This window comes from Rutidosis leptorrhynchoides, chromosome 5 (genome assembly GCF_046630445.1).
Source record: "Rutidosis leptorrhynchoides isolate AG116_Rl617_1_P2 chromosome 5, CSIRO_AGI_Rlap_v1, whole genome shotgun sequence".
In the NCBI taxonomy this organism is placed as follows: domain Eukaryota; kingdom Viridiplantae; phylum Streptophyta; class Magnoliopsida; order Asterales; family Asteraceae; genus Rutidosis; species Rutidosis leptorrhynchoides.
In genome coordinates this window covers 87,897,249-87,909,225 of record NC_092337.1, presented here as the reverse complement: position 1 = coordinate 87,909,225, position 11,977 = coordinate 87,897,249, and the positions used below count along the sequence as shown (strand labels likewise).

The following is an 11,977-nucleotide window of genomic DNA, read 5'->3' as shown; positions in this document are numbered from 1 at the left end:
TCAAATGGGCAGGAGCAGGTTTAAGGAAGGGGGAAAATGGGCGGGTCTAATATGGTGAAATGAGTTACCCTTTTGACCGAGACTTAGTTCACTCATTTTTGTCGATCTACGTTTGTGTTTATTAGTGGAAAGCTTGAATGAAACGCAACAGAAACAAAAGGTAAAGGTTGTCGAGACTCATTATGAGGTTATGAAGAGGACATCACTTTTGTGTATTATATTCTACAAGAAGTAATGACTGATACAAATAAGGTGAGTTGTATAGTTTTAATATGAAAAACGTTAGCTATTTATTTGTTAAATTATTGAGGTAAGGGCTTAGTTGGAGTTAAAAGGAGTTTTAAAGTAAGCTACTGACTTATACAACTAAGATGTTTATTATGTACGCTGTTAGAGTTTGTTGATCACTAATACTTACATGTACTTATGCAACCAGATGAAGTTTTTAGTGGATATGATGCAATGAACTTAAAGCTACATCTTTGAAAGAAAATAAATTGAACTTGATGATGAGAACTGGGCAGGTAAATATTAGTGTTGATTGCGTGTGTTCATGTGTTAAGTGTGTTTATAGCAGCTGCTTTTATTTTTTTTTAAATTGTTTGTATTATAATATAGGAATATGGCAATTAAAAAAAATGAAAAAAGTAGTGATAATGTGTTTATTGTTATATGATTTACGTTGATGAACAATCTTTGATTGCCAGGTATTCATTTTAGATCTATTATAGTATTCATTTTAAGATATTTTATTATGCTATTTTTTTGTTCAGTATATGATTTATGTTGATGAGCAATCTTTGATTGCCAGGTGACTTCATGAGCGGGTTGGATAACACTGGAATTAGGTAAGATATTATTATGTAGCCTCATTTGGTTAAAAATAGTACTTATATAGATTATGGTTTAATTTGGGTTTGATATGTAGGTTAACCTAATACGATTTGAGAATTTTGATGATCACATTTTATGTTTTCGAGAACCTCTGTACTTCACTCGCATGTCATCTAAACGTTTTAATTTGCCTAGATCTAAAATTACCCATTTACCATTAAACTAAAAGAACAAACACAAATTGCTCTCCGAAAAATGTAACATCCCGTCTTTTTCCGTTTACTTTTCGTAATTATTCTAAAGTCTGTTATATAATTATAACACCTTCCGTTAATACGCGTTTCTAAATTATCTCGTTTAGGTAATTCACGCACCCGGAACCGAACTCGAGGGACTAGTTTCGCCAATTGATCAAAGATGTGACTAGATGGACTAGTCAACACCCACCTCCTTTCATTATCCATTTCATTTCCATTTTCTTTAATACTTTCACATTTTTCTCTCAAAATCCAAAACAAAGAATCATCATCTATTTCAAATCGAGCAAGCATCAATCCAAACAAATTACGTATTCGGAATCCTTGCATCTTCCTCTTCGAATCCATACCAACTTTATTGCATTTGGGTAACTTTTTAAAAACACTAGATTTTGTGTTCTTGATATTTTTAATTTATAGAAGTGTTAATTAGTGTCTATGGCTCAAGTCTAACATGATTATGTGATTTATATGCTTGATCTCGTTATTTTAGTGTAACTAGCATGAACTTGAAATTAGTGTGTTTAATCTTGAGTTTTAGTTGTTTAAATGTTGTTAGATGTTAAAAGTGCATGAATTAAATGTGTTACTAGCATCACTAGCTCCAATTTGATGTGTGGGTTGACTTGGAAAGACTCCATAAACTTAATTGCAAAAGTTGTGATTTTGAGTTAGGGTTTGATAGAATTAAAATGGATTTTTGATGCACCAAATGCTATGCAATGTCGTTTGTAAGTGTTTAGTTGTATTGTATGCATAATTACCTACGAAACAGCGTATTATATGTGTGCATTTAATTCCCGAATCATCAAAGTGCATTTATGAATTTGAAAGCATTTATGGTAAACATTTAATGAACTTTCAACTTGGAGATTCGATTTTTGCAAATGATTCTTTTGATTGATGAAATGTGTTTAGTTATGTTCCTCGTCAAATTACCTTTCCAATGATATAAGATACGTGTTCTAAGTGTTTACGGTTTGTGAATTGTGCTAAATTGAAGATTGGATTTAGACTTGAACAATTGAAACTGACCAGGCACCAGACCACAGTAAGTGTCACGGCGCGGCCCTCCTTGGTCGCGGCGCAGCATTTGCCGTGTTTGCCTTCTGACCTACATTGTCAAATTTCGAAAAATGTTTGATATGCTACGCAACTCCGATTCACATGTAACTTGTTCTAACATGCTTATATATAAATAAAAACCTCAGAAAAATAGTTCGGGACCCGACCCGAATGTGTTGACTTTTTCGTTGACTTTGACTTGACCAAAGTTGACTTTTGTCCAAACTTAATTAAATACTTATGCAATCATTCTAACATGCTTTTATACTTGTACCTTGCATGAAACATGACAATTTGATTCACATGCTATTATAATCGAGTCGTAACGAGCCATAGGACTAATTGCACACTTTGACAAACCTTGTTTACCATTATTGATATAACCTATTTGTTTAGGTCAAGACTAGCATTCGTTCTTGCACACGTTACTTTGTGAAGTACCTTGTTACTCGTGCACTCAAGGTGAGATCATAGTCCGACCTTTACTCTTTTAAACTTACATTTGGGATGAGAAAACATAAACGTTTCATTTTACAAAGTGAACACAAGTACGAAAACAAACATTCTACATACGAGTTAGAACAAAAATCCTCAATTCGATTATCATTAGTACACTTTCCGGGTGTAAGCGAGAACTTATGTTGTATGGCCATATGGGTTTGACAAACCCTCATTCGGACGGTTCGCTACCGTTATTCGGATGAAATGTATTTTCGAGAAACAGTGTATGTTCTAACACTATTGTGATGGGGTTCTATGGATGGAAAGTTAAGCCTTGATAATTGGGTGCTCGTGATAACAATTTTAGAATGGTTTACTATTATTCAATAATATAAATCTTGTGGTTCATTTGTACTTACTTACTTAAACCTATGATTTCACCAACGTTTTTGTTGACAGATTTCTATGTTTTTCTCAGGTCCTTGAACGTTTTGTGATACATGCTTCCGCTCATTACTTTTGATACTTGCTTGGATGTCAAGTATACATGCATACGTGGAGCGTCTTTTGACTTAACTTAATTTGTGTTGCATAGGTTTCAATTGTACTTATAACATTGTAACATGTTTGGTCGTCGAACCTACTTTGTAAACCTTAAAACATCTTTATAATTGAAATGAATGCAACATATTTTTGGTCAACCATTGTTTTAAAGACTTATGACCACGTGACGGGACCTAAGTAGATGGCGCCGTCAATGACGATTTTGTCGGGTCGCTACAGATGGTATCAGAGCATTGATTGTAGGGATTTAGAGTTCATTGGTGTCAACCCCGAGTCATAGGGTACATTAGTGAGTCTAGACTACAACCTGCATATAGACTTGAAGTAGGAATTACTTGACTACTTGTGCATTTATACTCGAACGTTTCTACTCATATCTACTCTTATTTCATCTTAATATCATGTTGTTTAATTTGATTGACACGTCACCTTGACTATATGAATTAATGTCGAATGCACATATGAATCAGGGTAATATAATTTCCGGGATTATATTACGGTGACTCATATGAACGTTCCGACATTATGACATAAAGAATTTAAGGCGAGTCAAGGAAAATTTTCTCTCTATCCTTATTCCATATCATGATTAGTATTATTGAAAATACTAATCAACGGTATTCTTGTGTTTTGAAGGAACAATGCCTCCTTGCCGTGTACCACTCCACGAAACACCCGAATAAGCTCTACAACGAATGATATCCACCGCCATGGATGTGGCCATGGCCGGTCACTCATCCAACAACAACAACAATAACAACAACCACAACAACAACAACAACAATGGAGCAGGTAATTCAACGAGGGATGCTCCTATAAAGCTTTCATGGGGTGCAAACCTCACACTTTCGATGGAACCGGAGGACCGGTTGTGCTCACCCGATGGTTTGAGCAAACGGAAGCCGTCTTTAGCATAAGCGGTTGTCGGGACCAAGACAAGGTCAAGTACTCCACCCATACTTTCGCCGGTGTCGCGCTCACTTGGTGGAACACCTATGTACAATCGGTGGGTACCGATGAAGCTCACACCCTCTCTTGGGCCGATTTAAGGGAAAAGATAATCACCGAATATTTCCCTTGTGAAGAAACTCGAAGGCTCGAACAAGAGCTAAGAACTTTAAAAGTGGTCGAAAACGATCTCAAGGCCTATAATCAGCGATTTTCTGAACTATCCTTGATGTGCCCAAACCTTGTGAACCCCGAATCCTTAAGGGTTGAACTTTACATGGATGGTCTTCCAAAGAGCATCAAACACGGAGTAATGTCATCCAAACTCACTAATCATCAAGAAGCTTTGAACATGGCCCGTAAATTGATAGAAACGGTGGATGAAATTGTAGTGCCGGCACCTAAAGCCGAGGATAAGTCGGGTAACAATAAAAGAAAATGGGAAGCCCCCCAATCAAGCAACAACAACTTTGCCAAGAAGCCTTTCACCTCCGACGGCAAGAAGGGTTATGCCGAAAACCTACCTCTTTGCAACAAATGTAACAAGCATCACTTTGGTGAATGTGGCAAGATAATTTGCCATCGGTTCCAAGGAGTTGGTCATAAGGCCAACGAATGTAAAAGTTCCGCCCCCGTCGCTCGAAAGGGGCCCAATGCACCAAAGACGGTCACTTGTTACGAATGTGGGCAAATGGGTCATTATAGAAATGCATGCTCAAAGAAGAAAGATAACCCCAATATGCGCGGCCGAGCTTTTAACATTAACACCGAGGAAGCCCGAGATGACAATGAACTAGTCACGGGTACGTTTCTTCTCAACAATTCTTATATTTCTTGCTTATTCGATTCGGGTGCCGATAAGAGTTTTGTATCCAAGACTTTGACTCATTCTTTTAGCACTCCACCACTTCCACTAGATACCACTTATACCATTGAAGTGGCCAACGGGAAACTATTGAGTGCCGAAAAATATTATCTGGGGGTGTACGTTAAACTTATTGGGTAAGGAATTTGAAATTGACTTGATACCTATGGAACTAGGGAGCTTCGATGTAATAATTGGTATGAATTGGTTAGCAAAAATAAAATCTCAAATCCTTTGTGATCTTAACGCAATCCGAATTCCTATCGAGAATGGTGAACCATTGATTGTCTATGGCGATAAGAGTTGCACCGGACTCAACCTCGTCTAGTGCCTTAAAATTGAAAAGTACCTTCGTAAAGGTTGTTTCGCGATTCTAACCCACGTTAAGAAAGTTGAAACCGACGAGAAGCGTATCGATGATGTGCCAATTGTTAGTGATTTTCTGATATATTTCCCGAAGAATTGCCGGGACTTCCACCTCATCGACCAGTTGAATTCCAAATCGATCTTATTCTGGGAGCCGCACCCGTAGCACGTGCACCATATAGACTTGCTCTATTCGAAATGCAAGAATTGCAAAGTCAAATTCAAGAACTACTTGACCGTGGTTTTATCCAACCTAGCCATTCACCATGGGGCGCTCCGATTTTATTCGTTAAGAAGAAAGATGGATCCCTACGAATGTGTATTGACTATCATGAACTAAACAAATTGATGGTTAAGAACCGATATCCTCTTCCATGCATCGATGACCTCTTTGATCAATTACAAGGATCTCGTGTATATTCAAAAATTGATCTCCGCTCGGGTTATCATCAATTAAGGGTTAAGGGGGAAAATGTCTCCAAAACCGCTTTCCGGACTCGTTATGGTAGTTATGAATTTCTTGTAATGCCATTTGGTCTCACTAACGCACCGGCGGTGTTCATGGATCTTATGAACCGCGTGTGCAAACCATACCTTGACAAATTCGTTATCGTGTTCATCGATGATATTTTGGTCTATTCTAAAAGCGAAGAAGAGCACGAACAACATCTCTGACTTGTGCTTGAACTCTTGAGACAAGAACGACTCTATGCCAAATTCTCTAAGTGTGAATTTTGGTTGAAGGAAGTTCAATTTCTTGGTCATGTTGTAAATGATCAAGGCATTAAGGTCGATCCATCGAAAATAGAAGCCATTAGTAAATGGGAGACTCCTACTACTCCTACTCACATTCATCAATTCTTGGGTCTCGCTGAGTACTATCGTAGATTCATCGAAAACTTCTCTTTGGTTGCACGTCCTTTAACCGCGTTGACTCACAAGGGAAAGAAATTCATTTGGGCGACCGAGCAAGAATTCGCATTTCAAATCTTGAAGACAAAGCTAACCACCGCTCCTATCTTGTCACTTCCCGAAGGTAATGATGATTTTTTTGTATATTGCGATGCCTCGAAACAAGGTTTTGGGTGTGTATTGATGCAACGAAAGAAAGTCATTGCTTATGCCTCTCGACAACTAAGAATCCATGAACGGAACTACACAACACATGATCTCGAACTCGGAGCCGTTGTCTTTGCACTTAAAATGTGGAGACACTATCTTTATGGAACCAAGAGTACTATCTTCACCAATCACAAAAGCCTCCAACACATCTTCGACCAAAAGCAACTAAACATGAGACAACGACGGTGGATTGAAACTTTGAACGATTACGATTGTGAGCTTCGTTACCATCCTGGAAAGGCAAATGTAGTAGCCGATGCCTTAAGTCGAAAAGAAAGAGCGGTGCCTCTTCGTGTCCGAGCTTTAAACATCACCATCCACGCCAATATTAATAGTCAAATTCGTGTAGCCCAAGACAAGGCTCTCAAGGATGAAAATATTTCTCTCGAACACTTGAACGTCCTCACCTCTCGATTCGAAGTTAAAGAAACCGGACTCCGATACTTCGCTGGAAGAATTTGGGTACCTAGTTATGGGGACCTACGAAGCCTTATTTTGGATGAAGCCCATAAGTCAAGGTATTCGATTCACCCCGGTGCCAATAAGATGTACCATGACCTTAAGGAACAATATTGGTGGACGAACATTAAAAGGGACGTCGCTACTTACGTTGGAAAATGCCTAACTTGCTCCAAAGTCAAAGCCGAACATCAAAGACCGTCCGGACTACTTCAACAACCCGAAATCCCGTAATGGACGTGGGAAAGGATAATGATGGATTTTATCACCAAACTACCAAAGACGGTTGACGGTTATGATACTATTTGGGTTATTGTTGACCGTCTCACCAAATCCGCGCACTTCCTGGCCATGAAGGAAACAGACAACATGGAGAAACTTTCACAACTTTACATTAAAGAAATCGTAGCCCGTCACGGTGTACCCTTATCGATTATTTCCGACCGAGATGGCCGTTTTGTTTCAAGATTTTGGCGTACTTTACAAGAAGCGTTGGGAACGCGTTTAGACATGAGCACCGCATACCATCCGCAAACTGACGGAAAAAGTGAACGCACGATTCAAACCTTGGAAGATATGCTACGAGCTTATGTTATCGATTTCGGAAAAGCTTGGGACAAACACTTGCCTCTCGCCGAATTCTCATACAACAATAGTTATCACGCGAGTATCAACGCCGCACCTTTCGAAGCGTTATATGGTCGCAAATGTCGTTCACCGCTTTGTTGGACCGAAGTAGGCAACACACAAATCACCGGACCCGAACTCATTCATGAAACAACCGAGAAGATCGTTCAAATCCGATATAGACTTAGGACGGCCCGAAGTCGTCAAAAGAGCTATACCGACAAAAGACGCAACGACCTCGAATTTCAAGTCGGTGACCACGTAATGTTAAAAGTCGTGCCTTGGAAAGGTGTAATCCGTTTCGGAAAATGCGGGAAGCTAAATCCGCGGTATATTGGTCCTTTCGAAATCTTGGAGCGTGTTGGAACCGTTGCTTATCGTTTAGATCTTCCGCCTCAACTGAGCTCCGTTCATCCTACTTTCCATGTATCAAACTTGAAGAAGTGCCTTGCCGAACCCGAACTCTTCATTCCTCTCGATGAGCTTACTATTGATGACAAACTTCATTTTGTGGAGGAACCGGTTGAAATTGTGGACAACTCCGTCAAGACGCTAAAACAAAGCCGAATCCCGATTGTCAAGGTCCGTTGGAATGCCAAAAGAGGACCTGAGTTTACTTGGAAAAGGCAAGATCAAATGCAAAGGAAATACCCTCATTTATTCGTGGACTCGGAAACGCAAGATCCTGAGGAAGAAACAACGACTACTACACCTACTTAAATTTCGGGACGAAATTTCTTTTAAGGAGTAGGTAATGTAACATCCCGCCTTTTTCCGTTTACTTTCCGTAATTATTCTAAAGTCTGTTATATAATTATAACACCTTCCGTTAATACGCGTTTCTAAATTATCTCGTTTAGGTAATTCACGCACCCGCAACCGAACTCGAGGGACTAGTTTCGCCAATTGATCAAAGATGTGACTAGATGGATTAGTCAACACCCACCTCCTTTCATTATCCATTTCATTTCTATTTTCTTTAATACTTTCACATTTTTCTCTCAAAACCCAAAACAAAGAATCATCATCTATTTCAAATCGAGCAAGCATCAATCTAAACAAATTACGTATTCGGAATCCTTGCATCTTCCTCTTCGAATCCATACCAACTTTATTGCATTTGGGTAACTTTCTAAAAACACTAAATTTTGTGTTCTTGATGTTTTTAACTTATAGAAGTGTTAATTAGTGTCTATGGGTCAAGTCTAACATGATTATGTGATTTATATGCTCGATCTCGTTATTTTAGTGTAACTAGCATGAACTTGAAATTGGTGTGTTTGATCTTAAGTTTTAGTTGTTTAAATGTTATTAGATGTTAAAAGTGCATGAATTAAATGTGTCACTAGCTCCAATTTGATGTGTGGGTTGACTTGGAAAGACTCCATAAACTTAATTGCAAAAGTTGTGATTTTGAGTTAGGGTTTGATAGAAGTAAAATGGATTTTTGATGCACCAAATGCTATGCAATGTCGTTTGTAAGTGTTTAGTTGTATTGTATGCGTAATTACCTACGAAACGGCGTATTATATGTGTGCACTTAATTCCCGAATCATCAAAGTGCATTTATGAATTTGAAAGCATTTATGGTAAACATTTAATGAACTTTCAACTTGGAGATTCGATTTTTACAAATGATGCTTTTGATTGATGAAATGTGTTTAGTTGTGTTCCTCGTCAAATTACCTTTCTAATGATATAAGATACGTGTTCTAAGTGTTTACGGTTTGTGAATTGTGCTAAATTGAAGATTGGATTTAGACTTGAACAATTGAAACTGACCAGGCACTAGACCGCGTTAAGTGTCGTAGCGCGGCCCTCCTTGGTCGCGGCGCGGCATTTGCCGTGTTTGGCTTCTGACCTACATTGTCAAATTTCGAAAAATGTTTGCTATGCTACGCACCTCCGATTCACATGTAACTTACGCACCTCCGATTCACATGTAACTTGTTCTAACATGCTTATATGTGAATAAAAACCTCAGAAAAATAGTTCGGGACCCGACCCGAACGTGTTGAATTTTTCGTTTACTTTGACTTGACCAAAGTTGACTTTTGTCCAAACTTAATCAAATACTTATGAAATCATTCTAACATGCTTTTATACTTGTACCTTGCATGAAACATGACAATTTGATTCACATGCTATTATAATCGAGTCGTAACGAGCCATAGGACTAATCGCACACTTTGACCAACCGTGTTTACCATTATTGATACAACCTATTTGTTTAGGTCAAGACTAGCATTCGTTCTTGCACACGTTACTTTGTGAAGTACCTTGTTACTCGTGCACTCAAGGTAAGATCATAGTCCCACCTTTACTCTTTTAAACTTACATTTGGGATGAGAAAACATAAACGTTTCATTTTATAAAGTGAACACAAGTACAAAAACAAACATTCTACATACGAGTTAGAACAAAAATCCTCAATTCGATTATCATTAGTTACACTTGCCGGGTGTAAGCGAGAACTTATGTTGTATGGCCATATGGGTTTGACAAACCCTCATTCGGACGGTTCGCTACCGTTATTCGGATGAAATGTATTTTCGAGAAACAGTGTATGTTCTAACACTATTGTGATGGGGTTCTATGGATGGAAAGTTAAGCCTTGATAATTGGGTGCTCGTGATAACAATTTTAGAATGGTTTACTATTATTCAATGATTTAAATCTTGTGGTTCATTTGTACTTACTTACTTAAACCTAAGATTTCACCAACGTTTTCGTTGACAGATTTCTATGTTTTTCTCAGGTCCTTGAACGTTTTGTAATACATGTTTCCGCTCATTACTTTTGATACTTGCTTAGATGTCGAGTATACATGCATACGTGGAGCGTCTTTTGACTTAACTTAATTTGTGTCGCATAGGTTTCAATTGTACTTATAACATTGTAACATGTTTGGTCGTCGAACCTACTTTGTAAACCTTAAAACATCTTTATAATTGAAATGAATGCGACATATTTTTGGTCAACCGTTGTTTTAAAGACTTATGACCACGTGACGGGACCTAAGTAGACCGCGCCGTCAATGACGATTTTGTCGGGTCGCTACAAAAAAGACGTAGCTCCCTCAACTATTAACAACACCCCCACTGAACGATCAAACCGAAAAACCAATATCAGTGAAACGCACACCGTCTTAAATCAAAACTTTTATAGGCTACGGACATTGTCGAGGCAACTAACATTTTATCTATCTATACCTACTATTGAATTGTAGGTACCAGGTATCATTTAGCTCTGGTTTTGTTCTTACAATGGATTGATGCAATGTGATTTAAAATGCAGACCATGGGTTATCTGAGTTGTTTTGGTTTGTGGGGTGGTTGGTATTTATGTATTCAGAGGTTAGTCTGCTCCCTATCAATTACTTTTGTACTCACGAATGGTAAGATGTCATAATTTGGTTATAAGGTATTGGGTTATGTGTAAATGGTTTAAATGAAATGATAGATCCGTAGTGAATTCAACTGGTTGAGTATCCAATAACATTGGATGTCAGCATGGGTGATTATTGAATATGAAAAAGGTTGGAAAAGACTACAGTGAATGGGACAAAAATTGATGATGTTAGATCATTAATGGGTTCAGTTTCTATTAGCAGCCTTTGGAAAAATTAGGAACACATAGTAGGTTTGGGTGTATATTATGTCAATGAGTTAACTTAAACTGTTAATACTCAGCTGAAACTATCAATTTTCAAAAGGCTCAGTCCCATGTATATTCACTCACGAGTCTGTTATGTTCTAATTAATTGGAATTCGGGACAAGTGTCAGGAACAAAAGCTAAGTTGCTAGCTTTTGTGACTCAACATGTTGGAAAAGATTTTCATTTGCCAATCCTTTTCATCTCCTGCTCAATAGGGAATTCAATGTTTGATCATTTTTGGTGTATTTTCAGCTTGGATTGTCATATTTATTCGGTGAAAAATTCTTGGTTGGATCTAGTCATTGACTTCTCCCCGAGCTGCAAATTTAATTATTCAGTAAAGTTGTTTTCTTATACTCTGTAATTTATATTTATATATTCTACTTGGCGACACTGGTCATTGACTTCTTTCTGATCTACAATTTTTTACACTTAAATGATGGCACATGTAGCATTAAAATGTAGTGTAACTTCTATAAATAGTATTAAATACATGTGACATGAAAATCGAATGCTTAGTAAACAAGTGTGTTACTCCATGCCATTTGCTGTTTACTAATATGAGTTTAAATCAATGTACGTAGTTTTCGTGCATATTTATTATTTTATACAGATACAGATTCCGAGTACATATGAGAGCTCTTGAAAAATATAATTTTCGATCATATGGATCAATTGATTCTCCAAAGACTTTAACTGATATTGTTGAATCCATTGAAGGGGCCATCTATATTGAAATCAACTTTTGGGTTGATACAATTTGGGTGATTT

At 37.8% G+C, this 11,977-nt stretch overlaps 1 long non-coding RNA gene across 1 annotated transcript; it reads left to right on the top strand.

The window, feature by feature from the left end:
- The first annotated feature begins 863 nt into the window (after nucleotides 1-863).
- LOC139848084 (uncharacterized) lies at nucleotides 864-11,685 on the top strand. The gene is made up of 3 exons (XR_011759829.1): nucleotides 864-1,091; nucleotides 10,617-10,904; nucleotides 11,459-11,685. It is a non-coding gene; the product is annotated as an uncharacterized lncRNA (long non-coding RNA).
- The last annotated feature ends 292 nt before the right edge of the window (nucleotides 11,686-11,977 follow it).